Here is a 27945-nt window from a genome sequence, read left to right as displayed (position 1 = left end):
TCTTCCTTGTCAGAATCACCTTCTTTTCCAGATTCTGCCTCAGCCATAAGAACGCACAAAATAATAGTTGCATTGGATTGATTCTCAAATATGTAGCCCAAGGAAGCAACATAGCTTGATGTGGCTAAGACAGTAGACTACAGAAACAGACTAGCTCTGTGTTCAGACCTGGCTGTAGGACTTCCCAGATGGGGAACTCTCCACAAAAACGCCTTCACTTCTCCACACCTTAGTTATAAAGCAATCATATGCACCTACCTCTTAGGTATAGAGATGATTCAGTGGTTAATTGTATGTCAACACTTTGAACAGTGCCTGGCACAGAACGAGTACTTAATAAACACTAGCTGTCAGTGGTATTTGTCACAGAGATAGTGGCATGAACAAAGCACTATGGGAACATAGAGAAAGGAGCAATTTATTGGGGTGGAGAAGTGTTCAGGAAGTATATCACAGAAGATTTAATATTTTTCTAAGTCTTTTTTGGAGAAAAAACAGCTAACTGACGAAATATTGAACTCTATAGCTGAAACTAATGATGTAATATATGTTGGCTAATTGAATTTAAATTAAAAAATAAAAATAAAAAAAATCCAAGAGTCCAACCCAAACGAAACAGAGTTAACACCATCCTTCCCTCCCTGTGCCCTGCACCCCACCACTGCTCCAGCATTAGAACAAGTAATTCTTAGCTCTGGAGGAGCCATTTATTGAAAACTTTTTGAAAGGTGGTCCTATCCGGTTGAGCACCAGGTCAAGTTGTCTCTTGTGCAGAAAGACTCAGGACATCGATTATTTGAATCATGGTGTGTGTACCTATTTTAAGAAAATCTCACTTATAAAAATCTACCCTTGAACAATAAGCCACAGGCCACATTTTAGCAGAATTATTTACTTTATAAAATGATTTGTAGCAAGGTTATTTTTTTTTAAATAAGAGCCTCTCCTTGAATATTAATTTAAAAAATCTTGATTTGTACTTTCCATTGAACTACAAAGACATTGGCTATGGAAGTTGAATTGCTCAGCTGTGTGGCTCTGGGCAACTGACTCACATTATTTCTAATTGTTTTTTTTTTTTTAAAAGATTTTATTTATTTATTTGAGAGAGAGAGAATGAGAGAGAGCACATGAGAGGGGGGAGGGTCAGAGGGAGAAGCAGACTCCCCGCCAAGCAGGGAGCCCGATGTGGGACTCGATCCAGGGACTCCAGGATCATGACCTGAGCCGAAGGCAGTTGCTTAACCGACTGAGCCACCCAGGTGCCCTATTTCTAATTCTTAAAACCGTAGGATATGTGATGTAGCTGTTACTATCCATGTTTTACAGTTTAAGAGAAGTTTAGTTGTCTTAGTGTACAAAACTAGAACATGAAAATGCCTGGATTAAAGACTAGTTCCCAAGGCTCATGGTCTCTATGATATAACTTCTCCAATAGGAATTGTGGTTTATGTGTTATTATAATCTCTCCACTAAGGAAGCTGCCTGTCTTTAAATCAGAAGAGGTTTTCAGGTTCTGATTTGTTTTTGCCAGAACTGCCTTGCCACTTTTGGTCATGTCTTTAGCTTCCCATTCCTGCCTAATTCAGCTTTCCAGCTCATTTAACACAATGCCAGCTCAATGATGGAATTCTCAGCTTTCCGAAAGATAAGATGGTGAGTGGAAATTTTACTCAATAACCCAATCCTTTTAACTCTAATTAAGCCTCTTTCAAGGCTCTGTCTAAATTTGGAATTGACAACTTAATTGGTTGTCCACATAAAGGAGAGACTATGCTCTCCCTGACTAGGTTAGGACTAGGACTATAATCCTTTTTACATTGGCAGGAAAGAAAAAGCTCCTAAGTATAAACTGCCTGATGGAGTAAGAGTTTCCCAGGATGCGCTTAGTTTTTCAGGATCACTTCTGGAGATCATATTTTCATTATTCAGTGCTTAAGTCCTTTTTTTTTTTTTTTGGTTGATGTACTTGACCCTTTGCCCTGAAAACCTTGAAGAAAGCATAACTTTCAGTGCTGCCCCACAAGAAATAAATTCCCAACATTTTGTCCACCTGCATCTCTTCTTCCAGAAAACACTGTTCTTCATCTGTCCAGCTAAGAGGGAGCTGTTTCCATACTGCCTAACAGATTACCTAGATTAGAGTTGGATCCTGTCTGGCAAAATTTAGCCCTCAGATTCCGTGTTTCCTTAAGGCTGTAGCCTACTGAAATGCGGTGTGGGTATGTGTTTGCCTGTGTCCGCATCTGTTACTGATTTGACTGCAGCACAGTGGGTCAAGGGGTCTACTTGGACCTTAGCAACACAAAGAGTCCAGGAAGGGATGAGGCTTCAGAACCAGTACAAAACTCCCAATCTCCAAACTAGTCTTTTTAATGATAAAGCTCATGTGGTAGAAAACAGATAAAAAATAAAAAAACAGATAAAAAAAAAAACAGATAAAACTGAAAGGGGCCTCAGAGGTTACTTACTTCATCTACCTCCCTTTACTGATGATTTTACGGAGGTTCAGATAGATGAACTGCCCCAGGTCACAGAGGTAGTGAGAAAACCAGATTTATGGGGCGCCTGGGTGGCTCAGATGGTTAAGCGTCTGCCTTCGGCTCAGGTCATGATCCCAGGGTCCTGGGATCGAGTCCCGCATCGGGCTCTCTGCTCCTTGGGAGCCTGCTTCTCCCTCTGCCTCTCTCTCTCTCTGATGAATAAATAAATAAAAAAAAAAAAGGAAAAAAAAAAAGAAAACCAGATTTATGATATTAGCCTGTTGCTCGGTGCACCAGAAGCTGGGGTACTTGCTAATTTTACGTGGCTTATATATGCCACCATTTAGTATGGTGTTCTTACCAACACAGAAGCTGGAAACTACACTCAAGCATAGAACCAGTGAGAGGCATGAATTTATCAGCACAGTTAAAAGAGAGAGAAAGAAAGAGATTGATTGTACAGAGTGAGATGATATTCTGGAGATAGAATGCTTCCTTTAAAACTTCTAATATGCATAGATAGGTTGTTTAGGGGGTTTAATATGTAATTTCATGAGTAGATTTTTGTTGAAAAGGATAACATGGTACCTAGAAATAAGAAAACTGGTAGGTGGAGCAGAGTTCTGCTCCAAACATCTGGGGACCTGCAGGATTCCCAAGTTCACTGGTAGCGCCAGGCTTTTTCCCTTTCATTTTCTGCATGACGCTGCCTGGTCATCCATTTATCATATCCCACACATAAAAAATCTACAGATTTTAAGTCACCTCTAATTTCTTGTGATCCCCCCAAGCCACCCCCAATTCAGATTCATGTTTCTTGCAGGGAAGGGATAACAGTATCCTACATATTGGACATGCTAGCCATAAGACTGAGGTCCCTCAGCAGGTTGCTCTGTGTGCTGAGTGCCTTGCTTCTGTCCAGGGCTGAGATCTTTATATTTGTTTTGTGCTGCCCTGGTCAATGAAAAAATTGATCCAGTATCCCAATTCTCTTTGGCTTTGCTTCATCTTGTTAGAGCTTTTAACATTTGCCTTTTCCTAATTGCTGCAGGCAGGGTAGGTTTTAATAAAATTGGAAGGTTGGAAAAGTTTACCTTTAACTCTATCTCCCCTTCTGGGTTGTCTCTTCATTCCTGGCTTTCCCCATTACATCTCTTCAGGAACAATAACTCTAATGAGGTATGACTTCATATTAGTTGATAAAGCATCAGTCATTCCTTCCATTCATCCAATAATTTTTTTAAAGATTTTATTTATTTGAGAGAGAGAGAGAGAGAAAGAGAGAATGTGTGCATGAGCAGTGGGGGAGGGACCCAGGGAGAGGGAGAAGCAGACTCCCCCCTGAGCAGGGAGCCCCACACAGGGCTAGATCCCAGGACACTGAGATCATGACCTGAGCCAAAGGCAGACGTTTAGTGGACTGAGCCACCCAGGCGCCCCCACCCAACAATTTCTTATTGAGTACCTGCTGTGTTCAGGATTGGTTATTTGCTTAACATATTTATAATTTGTCATTGGCTCATAACCTTTATACTACCTCTGCAATTTTTGCCATACCACCTCAAAAATAACAGTATTTTTCATTGAAATCAATTCACTGTCTACTTAAATTTATATCAAAAATAGTTTTTGGAGTTTTTTGTTTAAGCACTAGCTTCTAACTTTGTCTTTCACATCAAACCTAGTGGATGCTAGAGAGGATATAGCTCACATGAGCAAATGTGGACCTTCTAATAAAAAGTGGTACAAAACTGGAAATATCTCAGGCGGCTTTTAAAGTCTGTGTTTCTTTTTAAGTGAAAGCAATGGCAACACGGAGCCCAGGAGATGGGTTGGGTGGAGCATCCCAGGCACCATGACGCCTCTCTCTCAGGTTGCCTTGGGAAGCCCAGGCTGGAAGTCATGACCTGGCAGGGCACTACCTTGGCTATAGTGAATCTAACTCCAGTATAGGAGTACAGAATTTGGCTGGCATTTATCAAGTTCCCAGAGCGCTAAAAAGAAGGGGGATGGAGTAAACAACTCTAGGCATACCTCAGAGAGATTGCAAGTTTGGTCCCAGGCCAATAAAGTGAGTATCACAGTAAAATGAGTCAAATGAATTTTTTGGTTTCCTAGTACATATAAAAGCCACTATACCGGGGTCTATTAGGTGTATAATAGGATTGTGTCTTAAAAGATATACATACCTTAATCAAAAATACTTTATTGCTAAAAAATGCTAACTATCACCTGAGCTTTCAGTGAGTCTTTTTGCTGGTGGAGGGTCTTGTCTCAGTGTTGATGGCTGCTGTGACTGATGAGGGTGGTGGTTGCTTGTGGTTGGGGTAGTGTGGCAATTTTTCTAAGGTAAGACAAGGAGTGAAGTTTACCACATCTCTTGACTCTTCCTTTCACAAACAATTTCTCTATAGCATGTAATGCTGTTCGATAGCATTTTACCCACAGTGGAACTTCTTTCAAAATTGGAGTCAATCCTCTCAACCCCTGCAACTGCTTTATCAGCTAAGTTTATATAATCTTTGAAAGCTTTTGTTTTCATTTCAGGTGAGTGTCTTTGGGTAAAAGAGAGCCTGGGATGATATCACATTTGATGTCATGGGTCCAGAAAAAGAGTGGAAGTGTTTAAGTAGATTATATCAATAGACAATCCACCTGTATAAGATGGCTCTCCTCCCCACATATCACAGTTAGAAGAACAAGGCTAGGATTAGATTTCACCTTTCCTTTCACCTTTCCTTTCACCTTTACAGGGTGCTGACCCTGTAAAAGGAATATTGATAAGATAGTACAATTTTTAAAAATCACAAAGTATTTGAGTATGACAATACAAGGCAACAACAACAACAAAGATACATAGTAGATAAAGCAGAGCTAATGGAGCAGAAAGAACAGAAACTTTGAATAAGCATAATACATATACTTAGGGAAATAAGGAAATTTATTGCAAACATGAAAAAAGGACAGATGTTTCTAAAGAACCAGTTAGAGATATTGGATGTGAAACGATGTAATTATTTCAATAAGGGATTAAATAGAAAATTTAAGTAGCAGAATAGCTACAAAGAGTTAATTAATGGGCTGGAAAATTATATTGAGATTTTCCAGATTAAGGGGCTGGCATAAATAGGCAGAAAGTATTTTTAAAAGTTTCAGAGATATAGATGATCAGATTAGAAAGCAAATATTCATTTAGTAGGATTTCCAGAGGAAATATTAAAAAGATATTGTAGAAAGGTAATCTTTGAAGAAAACCTATTTTCCAGAACTAAAAGAAGGCACATGACCTTAGATTAAAAATGGTTTCAGGGGTGAAACAGCACACAATAAACAAATAAGATAAAACCACATATCCAAGCACATCAGAGTGAACTCTCACAGCAATCTTCCAGAGAGGAAAAACAAACCACCCATAAAGCCATAGGCATGAGATAGGACATAAGATTTCTCAAAAGCAATGAGACAATGAGATCATGTGGTATTGAGGGACAGGGGAAGGAGCTGATTCCAGATTATCCAGAAAATAGTACTTTAAATAACATAAAACAAAAATCTTTTCACCCTAATGCCCGTAAACCTCATCTAAAGTAACTTTTTTTAGAGCATATTCTTTACTGAGAATATAAATTAGCCAGCAAGGAAGTAATAATTATGGAAAGCAGGAATAAATAAGGGTATTAATAAATATCATTTGTTTTAATAAGCAATAATTAAAAGGAAATACATATCCACAACACCTAATCTACAATTTAATGTCCTATCAAAACTGGCAAGGTGAATTATAGAGAACAAAGGGAGAAAAGTCAAAGTTCTTACCTGTAAGAGAGGGAAACCTAGGTATTAAAGATATTTAGACATTGGTCAGGAAAGGAGAACTATAGGCTTTAATAAGCGAACCATAACCATCAGAAAAATTCAATGAAATACATAAGTTTAAACAACTAATGGTGAATAGAAGGAAGGAAGGAAAAAAAGATTGACCTCAGTAATAAACATTGTACTTAAAGACAAACCAGAAAGTAGTAGAAATAAATCCTAATTCATTGGTACTATAATAAGTAAAAATGGAGTAAAGGCACAGATTTAAAAACACAGACTCAGAAAAAATTTAAAAATTCAGTTTTGCTTTTTTTTTTTTTTTCAGTTAAAAATAAAGATAAAGGGGTACTTAGGTTGCTCAGTCAATTCAGCATCTGACTCTTGATTTTGTCTCAGGTCATGATCTCAGGGTCCTGGAATTGAACCCTGCATCAGGCTCCACATTCGGTGTAGAGTCTGCTTGGGATTCTCTCTCCCCCTCTCCCTGCTTTTTCTCCCTCTCTCTCTAAAATAAATAAAATCTTAACCAAAGATAAAGTTTGAAAATGATGATGTGAGATAAGGGCTAATAGACAAACATGAAACAAATCTGGGATAGTTGCATTTTCATTATCAACCAAAATGGGATAAATATACACACATGTATATGTGTATGTACTTACGTGAGAGAAAACATCATGGAACAGAATTTGGCACATCATAAGTGCTGCGTGAGCTAGGTGTCATTACCTTAATGTTTTTATTCTGAGACAGATTATAGACAAATCTATGCTGAGGTATCCCCAGCAATTTATGTAAATATTCTGCCCTCGAGGAAGTAGAACATCCCACTTTTAAGAGCGAAAGCTCCTAATGACTTCCTTCCAAAGAGTATGATATGGAGAAGGGGAAAATTGTAACTTCACAGTGGAGAAACCTGACAAATACCAACTACTTCAACCAGGTGGTCAACATTCATCTTAACAGATGAAGATGGCACTTCACCCCTGTGCCCTTTCTCCCCAGTATCCATAACCCCAGTTAAATCATGAGGAAGACATCAGACAATCCCAGCTGAGGAACATTTTGCAAAATAGCTGACCAGTACTTTTCAAAACTGGTCATGGTAACCCAAATTAATGAGAGTCTGACAAACTGCCACAGCCAAGAGAAGCCTGCGGGAACTTGATGGCTACACGTAATGTAGAATTCTGGATAGGATCCCGGAACAACAAAAAATTACGTTAAAACTAGGGAAATCTGAATAGTGTATGGACTTAAATTAATAATGTATCAATATTGCTTTGTCAACTGCAAGAAATGAACCATACCAATGTAAGATGTTAATAATAGGGATACTGATTGTGAGGTCTATTGGAACTCTGTTATTTTCACAACTTTGCTGTAAATCTGAAACTTTTAAAATTGCTTTAAAAGTTTATTTTAAAAATTCTAGCTAACAGATATTTTTAAAAACATTTGTGAGAGCAAAATCTATAAAAACTTAGAGTAATTCTATAAAACATAGGAGTAATTCTTGGATTACATGCTGGTTTCTAGATATAAAACTGAAAACGCTACCCACAAAAGAAAAAAAAAAATAGAATATACCAAAACATAAACTTTTGTGCTGCAGACAACACATCAAGAAAGTGAAAAAAAAGCCCACAGAATGGGAGAAAATATCAGCAAATGATTCTGATAAGAGAGTTGCATCAAGAATATGTAAGGAACTAATAAAACTCAATAATTCAAAGACAACCCAACTGAAAAATGGGCCAAGGATCTAAATAGAAATTTCTTTAAAAAAAAATGTATGTATCATTTGTCATTGGTGAAATGCAGATCAAAGCTGCAGTAAGATACTACTTCATACCAATCGATGGCTAAAATGAAATGTCTAGCATGCAGAGAAATCGGAAACCCATATATTGATGAGATTTTAAAATAGTGCAACTGCTTTGGAAAACCATTTTGCCATTCCTCAAAAAGTTAAGCATGGAGTTACCTTATGATCCAGCTATTCTAACCCAAGGTATATATACCCAAGGAAAATGAAAACCCGTGTCCACACAAAAAACGTGTTCATGAATGTTCATACCAGTATAATTCTTAAGAGTTAAAATACAGAAACAACCCAACTGTCTGCCAACTGATGAATGAATCAACAAAATGCAGAATGCTCATACAATGGAATATTATTTGGCAATAAAAAGAAATGAAATTCGGATACATGCTATAACATGGACAAACTTTGAAAACATCCTAAGTGAAAGAAGCCAGACACAAAAGAAGACCTATTGTATGATTTCCTTTATATAAAATGTCCTGAATAGGAATATTCATAGACACTTGAAGTCGATTAGTAGTTGTTAGAGCCTGGAAGTGGGAGGAAATGAGGAGCAGCTGCTAATGGATACAGGTTTCTTTTGAGGGTAAGGAAAATGTTCTACCCTAGAGCGCTGATGTTTGCACCACTCTGTGAATAAATTGAAAACCATGGCGGGGTGCAGGGGTTGCTCAGTTGGTTAAGTGGCCAGCTCTTGATTTCAGCTCAGGTCATGATCTCAAGGTCCTGGGATCAGAATCGAGCCCCATGTCAGGCTCCGTGCTCAGAGGGGAGTCTGTTTTTCTCTCTCCCTCTGCCACCCCCTCTGCTTATTACCATTCTCTCTCTCAAATAAGTGAAAATCTCAAAAAAAAAAAAAAACCAAAAAAAAACCCATGGAACTCTGCACTTTACAAGAGTGAAATTTTATCATGTAATTCTATCTCAGTAAAGCTGTTATATTAAAAAGGAAAAACAAGCATTTAGAACATTTGAAGATCCAAAACACCATACTTTATCAAGTAAACAGAAGACATTTCTTCTTTGGGAAACATGAGCCATTCTTCAAAACCAATGATGTATCAGGCCACAGAGGAATTTCAATAAATTCAAAGAATCAGTACCATACACATTGTGGTCTTTGACCACCATGCCATAAAATTAGAAATTAATAACAAGAACACATTTAATATTCCCATGTGAATGAGAACTATAATAATCATGCCTTTAAATAACTCATGGGTTAAAAAGGAAATCAAAAGTGAAATTGTAAACTATTATAGCCAAATAAAATGAAAGCTGTGTATTGCAAAATGCGTGATGTGCTCCTAGAGAGCACTGAGAAGGAAATCTATAGCTCTGACTGTAATTATCAGAAAACAAGAAGGGCTGGTGGAGATACATGAGGTTCAACTCAATAGGCCAGAAAAATAGAAACCAAGCACATTTAAAGAAACAAAAAGAAATAATAAAAATAAGGCTGAAATCAATGAAGTAGAGAACAGGAAATCACGATAATTTTTTTTTTAAGTATGTTGTTTCAAAACCCAGATATAACAGATCTATGGTGAAACAGGTCAAGGTGAAAAAAAGAAACCGGTAATAAGCAAATTAAAAAAACTGAAAATCCATAAAATAAAGCAGATTTATAAAGACACAAAATATAAGGAGCAATTGTATGATAACTGACTGGAAACCTGAGGTAAAGGAATACGTTTCTAGAAAAATACAATGTCAAAATACAAGAAGATATAGAAAAACATGAAAGAACAATAGCCATTAAAAAATTGAAGTGGCAATAAAGAACAAATGCACCTCTGGACACATACTTCCTCCTTCTCCATCACACATTTTCTGTCTCAATTCTTGGGCTACTTGTTCTTCCCCCTCCAGTCCACTTGCCAGATTGCTCCTTGATTGATCTTTTTAAATAGTAAATATGATCATCACCCACCCTGCTTGTAACACTGAACTGGCTTCCTACAGATTTAGGGTAAAATTCATAATCTTTGGCGTATTCTTTGATCTATCATTTTAAACTATAATTCAGAACTATAGGTTCTGTTTCTCCACCTCTTGATGCCTTTGCCCATATTTTTCACTTCCCCTGGAATGCCCGTTTCAACCATTCCATCATCTCTCTGTGTCTTGTGTCAGAATTGAGCTCTAGTAGTATCTTTTCCTGGACAGGAGAACTCATCCCCCAGTCTAATTGAGCTTTACTCACTTTTCATTCTTGATGTAATCTACATACAGTATGTAAGTAGCTTTGTTCTCATAAATGCAAAACCAGCATCACTTGTCATAAAGAGAAAATAGGTGAAAAACTAAGTAATTTTTAAGACTATATTTTAAATAGGTACTGTGGCCTGCTGTTGATTCTTTGCTCGAGATTTGTTCTCAGTTTATTAAAAAGGATATTACCACATGTTGGACAAGTTAAAAATAAACACTAAACCAAGATTTTTCTTTGATGTTACAGAAGAATTGAAAGAGAATTATAAATGGAATAATTTCCTGAACTTCCCTGGACATCATTTTATGCCCCATACATAAGTGTACAAAGATTTGAATAAGATATGATTCTGCCCTCGAGTAATTTATGTAAAGTGCCAGCTCTGCAATGGTATTTGCATTACATGTGGGGCTTTTAAGGTCCAGAAATAAAACCCCAAACAAAATAAGGATCTGAATTTCCCCCAAAATCATGGGCAAATTTCACTATAGAGGGAACCAATTGAGGGCAAGTGGTGCCCTTTAATTTATACCTTGTAAATATGCAGTTGGCTTCCTGCATTTGATGGTTGACCGTTGATTCATGATTGTGAATAGTGAGGCGTTCTCCAAAGGCACCGTGTGAAAGTGAACTTGATATGGCAAGTTGAATACTGAACAGACACAATGGTGGCTGATCTGCCCAGGTGGGCCTTGTCCTTATCTTCCTTCAGGACTCCATGCAGGTCTGAACACTTGCTGAAGAGGGCTGTCATTTCCAGTAAATGGGTGTGTGTGTATATATATGTGTGTGTGTGTGTATAACTTCAGATATATAAAGATATATAAAACAAACTTCACCATGCATTGCTTTTTAAATTCCTGTTTCTTCTGATGGTAACAAATAGTTTTAAAGAAATTGTTGAAATGCACCTGATCTTCAGATCAAAAACACCTTCAAATACTAACTTTCAGATGTGATTATTTTCATTTTAAGTTAAGGCAATTTCTTGTTACTATATGGAACGTTGGTTTTTATAGAAGTGCCAAACCTTAATAAAATACACATTTTGGCAAAATATTTCCTTGCAATTAAGTGTCTCTATAATGTAAAAAGAAATTTAATTAAAACTCTATTTCTAAGCTACTAAGAAACTAAAAAAGCAAGTAGGCAAACATTAAAACAGACTGCCTGTCTCGACAAATTATAAAATCTCAAAGTTAAAATAACCATAGAAGTTATAAATGTGGTATGGTAGAAAGAGAAGGTGAATCATAATTGTGGAATAATTTCTATGTGTCATGCCCTTCATAAGCAGAGTGAGGATACCGCAGCCCAGAAAGAATATTTGATATCCCAGGTCAAGCAGATATAAGTGGCAGAACAAAAGCGAGAATGCAGGTCTGTTTTTGCAGTGCCACACTGCCAATTTCACCCAGAATGGAAACTTGCAGTTTAGGCTGGAGTTCTTGTTCTTCTTCATAAGCTGCATGCCTTTGAGAAAGTCATCTACACTTTATACTTGAATAAACTTGAGGGTTTTTTTTTTTTTAATTTTAAGGTATATAAAATACAATCCACTCATTTTAAGTCTAAGTTCAATGAATTCTGACAAATGCATTCAGTCTTAAAACCACCACTACAGATTACTCAAGAAATTTGTCCGTACTACTTCAGCCCAGACAAGAGAGATGTAGACCCATTTTTTCCATACCTCCCTGCTGTATACAAGTACAAATCCTGTATATGGCACAAGAAATGAACAAGTGGTTTTAAAAAAAAGGGTAAACTGGCTTTGGGACTCTATCTGGAGGAATAGCACAATAGCAGGATACCTTGCAATCCTTCCACCCAACAGAGCAAAACCACTAGACAGTGTTTCTCAATCCATGACCTAGCCAACAATTGAAGCCCAGGTAGGCTCATTCTTTCCCAGATTGAATTGTTTCTCTGACAGTATTCGAAGGTGAGCAGAATGCAAAAACAAACAAAAACAACTCCTCCCCCAAACAAAAGACTAAGTCATAGCAAGGAGCCCCAAATGAGAAGTGATTTTTGTCACCATGGATCTGCAGCTCAATTATTGCCCGGAGACACTAGGGCAAGTATGTAAAATGGGAAAAAGGGCTCCTGGTCACAGAAAGCAGCCCAGTCTGAGGAACTTCTTTATCTCCATGTATACACATCTTTCCTTCCATGCTCAGAGACACTAAGGCAGCTAGGGAGATAGTGGTAGAGGGGATCCCACCACCCCATTCCTCCACCAAGAGATACTTGAAGCTTTGCCTGGGGAAATACATTCCACCCCTCAGGCAGCACTAACAGCAACCAGTGGAAGCCCCAGAAACACCAGCAGACCAAACTAAAACTAAAAAGGCTTTGGAAATTAAACAGCCATTGGAACCACAACCCACAAGGGAAAGCTGAGACATGCATAGTCAATCTCAATAGGGTGACTGCTTTCCAAAATGAAAGATTTAAATAGAACCCTGGCTAGGTCATGGGTTGAGAAACACTGTCTAGGTGGTTTTGCTCTGTTGGGTGGAAGGATTGGGTCTTCGAATATAACATAAAATGTCCAGGACACAATAAATAGTCACCAGTAATACCAAGAATATAACAACTTGAATGGGAAAAGAAAACCAACTGATGCCAATACCAAGGTAAATCAGATGGTGGAATTTAAAAGGACTTTAAAGCAGCTGCTGAAAAATACAGCAACAATTAATTATAAATTCTCTTAAATGAAAAAATAAGAAACCTCAGCAAAGAAATAGAATTATAAAAAGAAAAAACAAAGCAGAAATTATTGAGCTGAAAAATACAGTAACAGAAATGAAAAATTCAGTAGATAGAGTGGAAATGACAAAGAATAGAAATGAGGAACTTGAGGACAGAACAAGAGAATTCACCCAGTATGAGCAATAGAGAGAAAATTGGAAAAAAAAAATGAACAGAAACCGAGACTTGTGTAGCAATAACAAAAGATCCAACATTCATAGCATTTGAGTCCCATCAGAGGATAAAGAAAGCCGGGATGAGACAGTATTTAAAGAAATAAAGTCTGAAATCTTCCCAAATTTGTTGAAAGACACAAACCTACCTCTCTAAGAACATGAGCAAAACCCAAGCAGGTTAAGTCCAAAGAAATCTACACCAAGACACATCATAAACTTTTGAAAAACTAAAGGTAAAAACAACTGCAGGCAATCAGAACAGACACATTATGTATAAGGAATCACCAATTTGAATAATAAAAATTTCCTCACTTGAAATCAAGGAAGTCTGAAGGAAATGACAAAATATTTTTTAGGAGCTTAAAGAAAAGAACTGTCAATTATAGCTGGCAACACTATTTTTCCTGAATTAAGGGGAAATAACATTTTCAAATGAAGGGAAATTACAAGAATTTGTCTCTATCAGGTCTACCCTTAAAGACTGGCTTAAGGAAGTTCATTAAACAGAAAGGAACTGATCAAAGAAGGAATATTGGAACATCAGTAAAGAAAAATGAATGGAAGGAACAGAGGTATGGGTACATATATTAGACTATCCATTATGGACTGATTGTGCCTACTCCATAATTCATATGTTGAAACCCTAACCCCCAGTGTAACTGTATGTGGAGATGGGACCTACAAAGAGGTGACAAAATTTAAATTAGGTGATAATGGTGTGCCCCTAATCTATGGAGGCTGTTTTTGAGTACCCAGGCTTTGGTATCCTTATGGCAGCCCAAGCTGATTATACGCTATCCTTTTCTTCATGAGTTTTACAAATCCTATTTAATGATTGAAATGAAGATTATAACATTACCTGATAATATAACTATAACTATAACAACTATAACTATATATATATTTATATATATGAATATATATATGTATAAAAAAAATGGGGAAAGTAAAGGGACCTAAATGGAAGTGAGATTTCTACATTTCAGTTGAAGTGGTAAAATGTTGATACTAGCTGATTGTGAGAAGTCAGATATGTAATACATAAAACAACCACTGGGGAAAACAGAACAAAGATATGTACTCAAAAACAATATGAATCAAGATAGGATCTTAACCCACAGGAATACAAGAAAAAAGAAATAGAGGAATGACAGCCAAAAGAAAAACAGAAATAATATGGCAGACTTGAACACTAACATACCAATAATCACGTTAAATAGAAATGTCTGAATGCACTGGTCAAGTAGATACCAATTGGCAGAGTAGATTTCAAAGAAAAATAACACAAATATTAACTGCTGATTAATAAAAAACTCTAAGTTCAACAACAGATGGGTTGAAAGTGAAAGAATGGAAAAAGATATATTATGCAAAAATTAATGAAAACCTCAGGAATGGTGAAATGTCTGAAAGTAGGGAGGACAAGAGAATGATAAAATCCAGAACAAAGAAAACTATTACAGGCAAACAGGGTTATTACATAATGATAAATGGACAGATCCAGCAGAATGACATAACTATACCAAATATGTACACATCCACCAACAGAGCCTCAAAATACATAAAGCAATAACTGATATGCCTGACAGGAGAAACACATAAATACACAATTATGATTGGGGATTACAATACCCTTCCCTCTCAGCAATTGATAGAATTGCTAGATGGAAAGTCATCAAAGATATAGAGGACTTAAGAAACACCATAAACCAATAGGATCTAATGAACATTTTGTAGAACACTGTACCCAACAGGAGCAGTATACGCATGTTTTTTCAAGTGTCCACAAAACCTGTATTAAGATAGACCATATCCTGGGCTGTGAAACAAACCTGAACAAATTAAAGATAGTTGAAAGCATACAGAATTCGTTCTTTGATCATAATGGACTCAAACTTAGGATTAAGTAACATACCATTTGATAACTCACAAAATTTTTCAGAGCTATATTGCTAGTTTGTATGGTAAATTGTTATACTTTCTCATTAACGATGCATGAGCATTCCAGTTGCTCTGTATCCCTGCCAGCACTTTGTATTGCCAGATTTTATTTTTAAATTTTAGCCCCATTCTAGTACTTGTTTAGTGTCCACTCTACCCCTCATGCTTACTAAAGTCTTTTAGAACCATGGAGTGATTATTGATATAAAAAAAAATAGTGGCCAGATACCTAGTGCCTAGCGTCTGCTAGCGAAAACTCAGTCCTTTGCATGATGTTGAAAAGCATTGTATCACTTGTCCTCAGATAATCAATGAACTATACCTGCATCAGGTATCCTTCCCTTTTGCCTTCTTGCTGTTTTCCAAACTTCTGAAGCAATTTAATGATTTTATGTACCAGCACTTTTTTTTTCCTTAACATTTATGCTGTTCCCTCAATTTGGGGCACCTGTCCTCACTTTCTGGTTCATAGACCTTCACTTCATCTTTCAAGATCCAAAGAAAATTCCCATATTTCTCTGTGTCATTTACCAGTGCTACCATCAGGGTTATTTGTTCCTTGCTTTGTTGTGAGGGCACTTTATGTGTGACCCCATTGAGTAATTCACCTATTGAGTTGCAGGTATCTGCTTTGGGAGGGAGAGCTCTTTTGCTTGACTCTGAACAGTTCCTAAAGAAATAGAAGCTGTGCCTTATTTTACTTTATATTCTCTAGGACATAACATTAACCTCATTTGTTAAACTGAACTTAATAATGTTGATTTTGTTGTTTTGCAAGATCCAGAAATGTTCTCTGAAATCTTAAATGTAAAAATTATTTTCAGTGCTGTTTATCAGTGTTGCAGATTATATGCTGACAGGACATCTTTCGCACATGTTTCTTACTATTCTCTTTGTCCTAGGCCCCTTTACCTCTAAGCCAGTATTTCATAATGAAGTTTATCCTAAGCTCTCTAGGGTGAATCTACAGTCAGTTTTCTGCTGCTTCCCATCAGCCAAAATAGCGTTTTGAGTTTGACTTTAAGGAGTTTGTATTATGAAATCAATAGGTATTTTGAATGTGCTTTTTCAAACTACGTGCATCCTCCTGGTCACCATCTCTTACCTCATCACGCTACCCTATCTTGAGAATCACTGCTCTGAACCTGTATTCTCAACCTTGGCAACTCCCAGATCTCATAGGAAATGTTCTGAGGATCCAATCTGAGATACTCCACATGAAAATTTAAGCATGATGGTCTTTACTTGGTGTCACAGGGATCAAAAGTGCAAGTGCAGATGCTGTGATCATATGGCAACACTGTTCTATAAGATGGTTTATCCAGGTGGTAATCCTGAACAAGTATGCATTAATTTGGTTGAGATTATCAATGAAATAAAACACCAAATTTAAAACATAATCACAGAAAACTTACAACTCCCTCCCTCAGAAATATGTCCGTGAAAAGAGCCGAATTTGAGAAACACTATCCAAAATGGTTCTCTCTCTTCTTTCCATGCTTTTAAAACTTAAGAATCCCTTACTGTGAAGTTTTTCTGTTCTAGAATTGCAAGACTAACTTAATTTCCTTCTACAGTCTCTAATGTGAATGGCTAATTTCTTTTCTAATAAAGAAGTACTCACAGATGGAAGAAAAGAGGGAGTTCAGCATGCAAGGTATTTACTAGGGATCAGTAACCTTGGGAGGAAGTGTGGAATGTGGAAGTGCCATGCGGTCTCAATAGAGCCTTAGTTAACCAGAGAGGGTTCACTCCAGAGGTGGCCTCTGCTGGGCCGAGATGCCTGGGTCTTCACATCCTCATCTCACTCATTGATTTGGATGTGGGCTGATTTCAGAAGTGCATGAATTTGGGTGAAGAGACTGTGCAGCTGAAGCAAATCCTTCAGTAGTTGACAGCTGGAGACAAGCTGGAAAGACAAGTCTTTCCTTGAAGGGGGATCTGGGTGGCAAATCTCCAAGTCTATCACAATTAGTAAAAGTAGCTGATATTTGTTGTTTACCATGTGCCAGAATATTGCAGAAAGCCTTTTATGGACAACATCTCATTAATTCTCACCTTATCTCCCTGAAGTAGGTATTATTATTCTTCCTATTGTACAGATGAGACAGAGGTGGGTAATTGGCTTGTCCCAAGTCCTACAATGAATTTAAATGGTGGGGCTTAGATTGTATCTAGGCAGTCTGACTCCAGAGCTCAAGCATTTAACCACAATGGTATACTGTGCAACTACACTGTACTTAACTGCAGTTCCTTGAAGTTTGATAATCTATATGCAATGAATAGTTTTCTGTTAAGGAGAAAAGGAATGTCCATTTGCCTCTCATTCTAAACAAATGTAGTTGTATGCAGAGCCTTTTTGTTTGTTTCTTTGAGGCATATATGGTATAGCCTGATAAGAAAATTACCTTTTTGGTCTCCTGCAAATTTCATAGATTGATATGTCACTGGCCAGCATTTGAGGTGAGTCATGAGTTAGCCACCCCTCCCCCCGCCGCCCCACCTGCCATGTTTGTGTTAATGGAACTTACCAGTTGAAGTGCTGGGAAGCTGCAGGAAATCAGAGTATGGCCATCAGCATTTCTAGGCCATCCAATTTATAACCTTCTAGGACTCAGATGAAAGTACAGCGGTTACAAAGTTGCTTTCAGCTCAGGAGCTCTTCAAGATAATAATTTACCTTTAGATTTCCGTGGAGCTGTAGGTAACAGCATCAGTTAGCACTGACAAATTCAGTGGTGAACCTCATTTTTCCTCAATTATCTTTTGATAGATCTATATTAAATAACTAAATGAACTTTAAACAGGTATGATTTTTAAAAAAATTCCTTGGCCTTCACAATCTTATAAGTTTACTGATAGGGTAATATATGTGTATACTGTGTTTATTTTAAAGACTTCCAGTCTTTTTTTCTATGCATCATCTTTTTCTATGGATAACTCAAATAAAATAAAGATAGACTGTCCCAGTTATTATTAGAGGTGATAATTTGCAGCCTAAGTGTGTTGCCATGGATACCTAAGAACCCCCCAAAGACTCAGGCCTGGGAGTCAGGGCTTAATCCTGAGGTGCTTTTCAATAGCACCAGCTGTCCGGAGCCTGAAAGGCGTGGCAAATTACACCATTATTAGAATGAAATGGTATGGCTAAGCTAATTATTTGTGGGCTTTAGACACAGGTGTTCATAAAGGCTGAACGTGCACTCCTAATCAAGTCTGATTGGGCCAGAACAACAGCCCAGCATGGGACTATCAAAGAGTTGTTTATAGTGTCTTTCATTTAAATAATAAAAGAGGCCACTGTAGGCCTTCTGTTCAGTAGAGTTTTTAGTGTTGCTCTGAGTTCATCATTACAGGTAATCATATTTGGTTTTTCCCTTTGACTTAGTCCAGTCCTGGAGATCTGTTTTCTAATAATATTTTACTTGCTAGTCATACAATAATTTGATGTACTTCAGCTATTCTGTGGCAGTTTTCCAGTTAATGTTACTTTTAGTGAATGCAACTTAGCTTTACAGAACCGAACATTAGACCTTTATCACAAACGTATACCTTAGCTATGACTTATTAAGAGATTGGTTAATTCCCCAGGTATTTCTATTTTATTACCTGTGACACTTCTCTGATAATACTTGTGTTCATAGTATAGCAGCAAGTTGATTGAAAACATGCTTTAAAATTTTTCCTCATTTATTAGTATTGATTCACCTAATATCTAACTATCAGTTGCTAAAATGTGTGTTTGATGGGAAAAGCTATATGGATTCATCATAGCTTGATGTTATACTGAGTATGATAAATTGCTCTGTTAATAAAGCATACCTGAATTTCCCTATTTTTGCTTCTTACTGAAATGAGTACTTCCTTGATGTGCACAGGCCATAAAGAAGTTTACATTCAATAGTTATAAAACAACACTCATACATCTAACAATTAGCTTTCAGATAATAATGATGTAGTAGATTCATTACTCTGAAATTACTTAGTAAGGAATCAGTTTGTCTGTTTTACTTGTCCATGGTTAATACAGTGGTTGTGTATTTAGAAAGTGATCAAATTAGCACTCCTGTGCAATAATGTTGGAATACCTAGTAGATAATTTTGCTTAAAATTTTTTTTGCTCTACATTCTCACAAATGCTTGTGAATTCACAATATATAAAGACAGATTTCTTTTTATTTATAATTTTTTAAAAAGATTTTATTTAGAGCACGAGAGCGTGTTGGGGGTGACAAAGAGAGAGAATCTTGAGCAGACTCCCTGCTGAGTGTGGAGCCAATGCAGGGCTCCATCTCAGACCCTGAGAGCATGACCTGAGCCAAAATCAAGAGTAGGACGCTCAACCAACTGAGCCACCCAGGCACCCCGTGAAGACAGATTTTTTTGTGAGAAGGAGCCTTTGCTACTGGAGTTGGATGAAGATGTATTTACTCATTCTCTGGAGGCAGAGTGAACTATTAAGAGAGTCAGATGACCTCATACATGTCCCTTTGTGTAGATAAATATGATGGAGGCTACTATGAGTATAGATAATGTTTTGGATGAGTAAGAACACAGAGTTGTGTCTCTTGAGTTCATTTGGTTAGGGTAATCTTCCTCCCAGCTGTTCTCCTGTGTATAGGAGGAGAGTGGGAGTTGGAAGTTTCTGGAAATGATTATGTAGCCCTTAAAGACAGTGATGAGTAGTTTTTGTAATATCTTATGCAACAGCACAAGACTTCCTACATACTGGGAGAAAGCAAATAAATTACCTCGCTCTCCAGATCAGTAAGTATTGTACACAGGAAAGAGTGCTCTCAGAGGTGATTAGAGGGAGACTGGCAGAGGCCACCTTGAGCTTGCAATGGTTATATGAATTATCACTCAGTTAAAATCCAACAGTTATCTACCAAACACCATGCTTGCTGCTCTTCTAGAAGGACTGGTCTTCAACCACAGTTAGGTAACTTCCAGAGTTAGTTTTTCTTAAATCTAATAAAATATATTTTTTCTCTCATAGCCCAGAGATTGAACTAGTTAATCATTTGGGGAACATAATTCTACATTTACTCTCTGTGACCCTGTGGAGAAAAAAAAAGTGCCTATGCATTTATTGTGAGAGTAACCTCTCTAGTGAGGGGGTTTCAAGACCTCTAGCTATGAAAAGGAGTTACTTGAGCTCATGTATCAATTAGGGGTGACTATGATGTAGTGGAAAGCTCCCAGACTCTCAGGAGCTAAACACCAAAGTTTAATTCTGCCCATGTCACATGGTCCTTATAAGGTAAGCAGGTAACTCTGCTTTTTAGTCATTAGGGGTGCAACCAATGGGTGCTGTATCTTGATGCTGCTTCTCTAATCACCATCATACAGGGAAGGTGAATCATGAACTGGCTCTTAAAGTTTATGTATTAGGGACACAAGATACTTCTGCTTACATTTTATTAGCCCAACAAATTATATGGCCAAGCTTAAATTCAAAGGGCAGTGTTCAGAAAGCAGAGAGTAGAGAAATATTTAGTGAGCAGAAATAACTACTACGGCATCCTCTAAATCACTTCTTGCAAATAAATTCTTTACAGACTAGACCAGCTCAAGAATTACCTAATTAAATGCACCTAATTAAAATGTGAATTGAGAGAAAATAGAAGATTGTATCAAGATATCAGATATGCATCTACACTTTCTTTTGTTTGAAATCACACAAAATGACAGAAATAGAGAAAAAATTATAATGTAGAAGAAGGAGAAAGGTTCTCATGGAAATTTTTTTTTTTTTAAGATTGTATTTATTTTAGAGAGGGAGACAGAACAGGAGCAGGGGGAGGGAGAAGCAGACTCCCTGCTAACCAGGGAGCCTATGCGGGGCTGGATCCCAGGACCCTGGGATCATGACCTGAGCTGAAGGCAGACACTTAACCATCTGAGCCACCCAGGTGCCCCTCTGATGGAAATTCTTAATCTTAAATATGTGTATTAGAAACAAAGTTTAAAATTAAATCTTCAACTAAGGAAACGAGAAAGGAAATTGTAAAACAAATACTTTTATACTTAATGGTGAAATATTAGAACAATTCTAATAAAATCAGTAAAATGGTAAGGATCCTCATTATCATTCTCTAAGACATGCTGAAAGTCTAAGCCCAAGTAATAAGATGAGGAAAAGAAAATATTTTAGATACCAAGAAATAAGTTACCAACTTTATTAAAAATAATTTTAACAAAGGAAATGATAGGAACAGACATTTGACAGGAAAGTAAAATATAAGAATATAAAGAGGACAGCTCCTGTATTAAGGTTCTTCAGAGTAATAGAACCAATAGCATGTGTCTGTCTGTCTGTCTATAGAGAGATTTATTTTAAGGAATTGGTTCACATGATTGTGGAGGCTGGCAATTCAAAATCTGCAGGGTAGGCTGGCAGGCTGAAGATCCAGGGAAGAATTGATGTTGTAGTTCAAGTCTGAAGGCAGTGTGCCGACAATTTCATCTTCCTTAGGGAAGGTCAGTCCTTTACTATTAAGTCCTTTAACTGATCAGATGAGGACCACCCACATTATTGAGGGTAATTAAATGTTATCAAAACTATGCCTTCTCTTCTTTAAAAAGTGACAGCAGTTATAAACTGGAAATTCACTTAAGAAATACCAAACCTCATCCACAAGCATAACTATACTAAGTGAAACAGTAAGGTATGTTTTACCAATTACATTTGGCAAAATTTGTAATTTGGTAATATTTATTTTTTAAACTCTTCTTAATTGAGATATAATTGACATGTAACATTGTATTAGTTTTAGGTGTACAACATAATGATTTATGTTTATATTACAAAATAATAACCACAGTAAGTTTAGTTAACATTTATCACCACACAGTTACAATTTGTGTGTGTGTGTGTGTGTGATGAGAACTTTTAAGATTTATCTCTTAACCTTCAAATATACAATATAGTATTGTTAACTATAGTTACCATGCTGTACATTACATCCCCAGGACTTGTTTATTATACAACTGGAGGTTTGTACCTTTTGAGCACCTCCTCCATCTCACCCACCCACCATACCCTGCCTTTGGCAACCACCAATCTCTCTGTATCCATGAGCTTGATTTTTGTTTTGTTTTGTTTTGTGTTGTTATAAGAGTCCACACATAAATGAGACCATACAGCGTTTGCCTTTCTCTTTCTCACTTATTTCCCTTAACATAATCCCCTCAAGATTCATACATGTTGTCACAAATGGCAAGCTTTCCTACTTTTTTATGGCTGAAAAAATATATATACCATATTTTCTTTCTTTATCCACTGATGGACACTTAGGTTTTTTTCTGTGTTGGTTATTGTAAATAATGCTACAGTGAACATGAGGGTGCAGATATCTTTTCAAGATAGTGATTTCATTTCCTTCAAATAAATATCCAGAAGTAGAATTGCTGGTTCATATGCTAGTTCTATTTTTAATTTTTTTGAGGAATCTCCATACTGTTTTCCATAGTGGCTGCACCAATTTACATTCCTACCAATAGTCCACAAAGGTCACCTTTTCGCCACACTCTTGCCAACACTTGTTATTTTGTGTCTTTTTAAAGTAACTATTTTAACATGTTTTAGGAGATACTTTATTGTAGTTTTGATTTGCATTTCTCTGATGGTTAGTGATGTTAAGTGCCTTTTCCTGTGCATGTTGGCCATCTGTATGTCTTTTTGGTAAAATGTCTATTCAGATTCTCTGCCATTTCTAATAGCATTGGGTTTTTTTTTCTACTTATATGGATGCTTTATATATTTTAGATATTAGTCTCTTATCAGACACATGATTTACAATTTTTTCTTTCCATTCCATAGGTTACCTTTTCATTTTCTTGGTGGTTTTCTTTGCTGTGCAGAAGGTTTTTGCTTTGAGGTAGTCCCACTTGTTTATTTTTGCTTTTGTTGCTTTTGCTTTTGGTATCAAATCCAAAAAATCATTGCTAAGACTGATGTCTAGGAGCTTACTTCTTATGTTTTCTTCTAGGATTTTTATGGTTTCAGGTATTATTTCCAAGTCTTTAATCCAGTTGGGGTTGATTTTTATGTATGGTGTAAGATAGTGGCTGTCTAGTTTTCATTGTACTGTTTATTGAAAAGATTGTTCTTTACCCATTGTATATCCTTTTTCATAAACTAATTGACCATATTTGTGGGGGTTTATTTCTAGGCCTCCTATTCTGTTTCATTGATTGTATGTCTGTTTTTATGCCAGTATCCTACTTTTTGGATTATTGTGGACTTGTAATATAATAAAATCAGAGAGCATTTTGCCTCTGGCTTTGTTTTTCTTTCTCAAGATTATTTCGGCTAAATAGGGTCTTTTGTGGTTCCATACAAATTAGTGGATTGTTTGTTCTATTTCTGTGAAAAATACCATTGAAATTTTGATAGAGATTGCATTAAATCTGTAGATTACTTTGGGTAGTAGGGACAGTATTCAAGGGTAGTATGGACAGTATTCAATGTGAGAATGATATGAGGTTACTGACACTCTAATTCACTGTTGTTGCAAATGGAAATAGTACATTTTGGAAGGGAATTTTATAGAACCTATCAGTGAACATACATACCTTCAGACCCATTTATATCAAATTCTAAGGAATATATCTATATCTATATCTGTATCTATATCTATATCTATATATCTATATCTATATATAAAACAGAAGAAACTGTTGCACATTCTCACAAGGACAGTCATTGCTTCATTATTTGTAATAATGAAAAACTGCATGTGATTTAAAGGTCTACCAACAGAAAAAGGTGTACATACAAAAGGTACATGTAATGAAAACAGTAAATCATAAGACAATATAGTATATGTGTAAAGCAAGAAAAAGATGGATGGATGATCCAGATATAGACATAGATGATTGAGATCAAAGTACCCTTGGTAGTTAAAATGGCATGTTTTATTTAGCAGGAAAAAATTGTGATATCTACATGGTTGGTCGTTTTTTTTCAGGGAGAGGGGTAGAGGGAGAGAGGGAGAAAGGGAATCTTATGTAGGCTCCACGCCCCAGCACAGAGCCCGATGGGGGGCTCAATCTCACCACCTTGAGATCATGAACTGGGCTGAAATCATGAGTTGGTCGCTTAACTGACTGAGCCACCCAGGCGCCCCATGGTTGGTCTTTAATAACCTCTTTACCTCCTTCTTCTTCAAATTCATCTTTACCTCCTAAATCCAGCTTTGCATAGGAGTATAATTTCGTCATAATATTTCTCCTTGAGAAATTCTCATTTTAATAGTACACATGAAGGAAGAGATAAGAAAAGTGTGTGCTCCAACAGTAGAATATTAGAAATTAGCGTTTAGATGTAGAGATGGATGGAGTAGGGGAAGGAGAAGTAGAACCTTTCTTTTTAACCCTAATGAGCAAAAGATCAGAACCTCTGGGGAGCAAGGTTACTAGAGGGCCTCAGCAGCTATTCTGAGGGGTGAAGATTTTACCTCTCAGGCATGCACAGAATAACCACTGAAAAGTGGGTGAGGTGAGTAGTTGTGGGGAATTACCATTTTTCAGCTATTCATAAGGTCATGAAGATAATAAGGACCTGGATAAAAATAGCCAGCACCAATATAGTGGTGACTCTGAGTCAGGTTCTGATCTAAACATTGCTCTTGTATTAACTCATTTAATCCTCACAGAAGTCCTTTGACAGAAATACTGTTTTGGGGCACCTGGGTGGCTCAGTTGGTTAAGTGTCCAACTCTTGGTTTTGGCTCAGGTCATGTTCTCCGGGTTGTGAGATTGAACTCCGAGTTGGGCTCCGTGCTCAGAACAGAGTCTGCTTGTTAAGATTCCCTCTCTCCCTTTCCCTCTTCCCTATGCTCTTCCCCCTGCACGCACGCACTCTCTCTTTTCTCTCTGTCAATACATAAATAATAAATAGATAAATGAAATCTTAAAAAAAAGAAATACTATTTCTGTAACCTCCATTTCACAAAGAAAGGGAAGCAAGATGACTGAAGCAAATATGTAACAGAGCAAGGACTTGAACCCAAGCATGCTGGTTCCAGAATGTCTGCTTCTAGCTACTGGTGGAAGTGGGGAAGTTAGGAAAGCTTAGGTACAGAGTTGATTGAATATTTCATTTAATACCATCTTGCACTAAGGGTTATAGGCTGAGATAGGGGGAGGTAAAATAAAAAAGATAATTCTTGGGACAGGGAGTGGAGTGGTCACTTATGGTTCCCTGAATATCATAATTTCTTGTTTCAGGACTTCTGCTGATGTTGCTTCTACTTCCTTGCATATTCCTTTTTTAAAAAATTCAATTTGGGCATTTTCTCTCTGTTTCCAAAATCATTTCCTGATTTTGCCCCTTCCTCTACAGTTAATATCCAGGCTCCATTATGTTCCCAGCATCATTCTAGCCTTTAATTGACAAATATTAGTGCATTCATTGATTGCCGCATCTGTCTTCCCACTGGCCTCTGTTATCTGATCTCCTTGATGGCAGTGGCTATACCATTGAGTTAATCAGACTCTTTTTAATGGTGAGAAGCAGAGCCATATACTATGACAGGTTCATTTAATAGGGTACATGAAATGAATACACAGGGAAGTAAGAAGAACAGAAATACTCCCAGTGACCTCCTGAAATACTAGACTGTTTTCTAGGGCATTGCCTCTCTTTTGCTCCCTTTATACTGGGCAAGCACTTAACACCCTGATGATAGCCCTCCTAATTCTGATGACTCAGCTTTTCTCTTGCCTTTTTTTTTTCTGCTGCAGACTCACTTTTTTTTCCTATGCATCTTGTATGCAAATTTTCCAGGAGATTTAAATTAGCCACCATCTAGAATAGTGAGCCATTGTTGACCAGCATTCATGACCAGTATTCATTGTCAACCAGCATTCAGGGACACCTCAGAGATTACTGGCCAGCCTATAGCTTGTCATATTTTTGCCCTATGTAATCAATCATGACCAAAGTAGTAATTATGGTATATAATGCCATACCGTGGTGATTCATGAGTAATGAATCACTTGTGGTCAGTTCCACCAAAGGAAGATTTAGCTAGGGGGCCATTAAGATCATCATATCCAATGCAGTCATATAGCTATTTGTTCAAAAAATCAAATACAATGCCTTTTATATATCAGACACTCAATATGTGTTGAATGAATATGAATGAAGATGTTTAGAAATGACAAAAAATACATCAAAGGAAGCAGGAAACCAAGGGGTTTCCTAAGTTCATTTGTTTCATCATTTAGCAGTCGTTTATGAAATGTATATTAGGTCTGATAAATATCAGTGTGTGTGGTGTGAGGAGTGCAAAATTGATTTAGATAAAATCACAGACTTGGAGAATTTTGGTCTAATGGAATATAATAACAAGTAAACCAACTATTACACTATAATACTGTAAGTGGTATAGAGGAATGTCAGTGTATCTTGGGTGTGAGAAGAAGGATCAGAAATAGTTGGCTTCCCGAAACCCAAAAAAGAGGTACTCAGGGTGAGTGGAGTGAAATGTAAAGAATTTGGAAATCTGCTATAAAAGAGTTTACCACAAAATCATTGAATCATGGAGCTGGCAGAGATTTTTTTAAAGTCTGCATTTAATCAAATTACTGGTTTTAATTACTCTCCCTTGAACAATAGCTATGCATTAGGAAAACTCTCAAGTGAGCTGAAGGCTACCTAAGCACAATTATTGAAAAATGATCATATGGCAGAATGTGAAGGATTAACATGTCTTTTGCCTCTTCCTTTTTTCAAGTTAGCTAATAGGACTGTGCTACTGAGCTCCCACTCTGTAGTTAGTGATCCATATGGATTTCAATGTATGTACTGTAGGGCATTTAACTGAATTATCCAGATGCTCCAGTTTTCTGCTTTTAATTTATCATTTCTAAATAGACAAGTCTTGGGAGGGATATAGTGTATGAGGAGCTTCCAATGCTTAGGACTGTTTTTCAGCCCTTCTAATAGGATAGGTAAGATAACATCATCTTTGAGGGATGAAAAGTAAATGGACTGGATATTCCTATGGGTGGGGCAAGGTTCTTCCTGTGTAGAAAGTTATTGTTTGGGGAAAAAAGAGGGATGTGGAGACTCAAAATAGCTTCTAAAGCAGTGGGAAGGATGGTGAGGTATCTGGAGGCCATTTCACATAACCAGACAAGGTGCTAAGGGTGTTTAGCCAAAACAGAAGTTTAAGGGAAAGGGAATAAAGGCATATCTGAAGAACTAGAGCATATAGTAGGGAGGAGATTAGTTCTGGAGTGATGAAGGAGGCAAAATCAGGATCAGGGGCCCAACAATTAGAGCTGTATGATAGTTGAATGGCTTGTCTTTTTAATAGTGACCTTTGTGATCCTGGGAGCATCAGGAAGATGTCAGAAAAATCATTGGCATGAATCAGAAATGCTGTAGAAGAGATTCCTGCACTTGTGTGTAATGGGCGTGGAGGTAAGGATGAGGATGGTGAGATGGTCTCTTAGGGCCCTTTCCAGGATTCTTTATTTAGGGGACAATGAAAACCTCTGTCTCTCAGTAGTGACTTTTCAGACTGCCTGATATATCCATATATATTCATTCATTTGTGCCGATCTCGACTTGTTTCAAAAATATTTACATGAGAAATGTCTACCCTTATCGAGTAGGGCATAACCATCACCACCTGGAGACCTGGTTAAAATGCAAACACGATTTTTATTTTTTAATTAATTTTATTTATTTATTTAATTTAAAGA

Source organism: Neomonachus schauinslandi, chromosome 14 (assembly GCF_002201575.2).
Source record: "Neomonachus schauinslandi chromosome 14, ASM220157v2, whole genome shotgun sequence".
NCBI lineage: Eukaryota > Metazoa > Chordata > Mammalia > Carnivora > Phocidae > Neomonachus > Neomonachus schauinslandi.
This window is presented reverse-complemented; position numbering follows the sequence as displayed.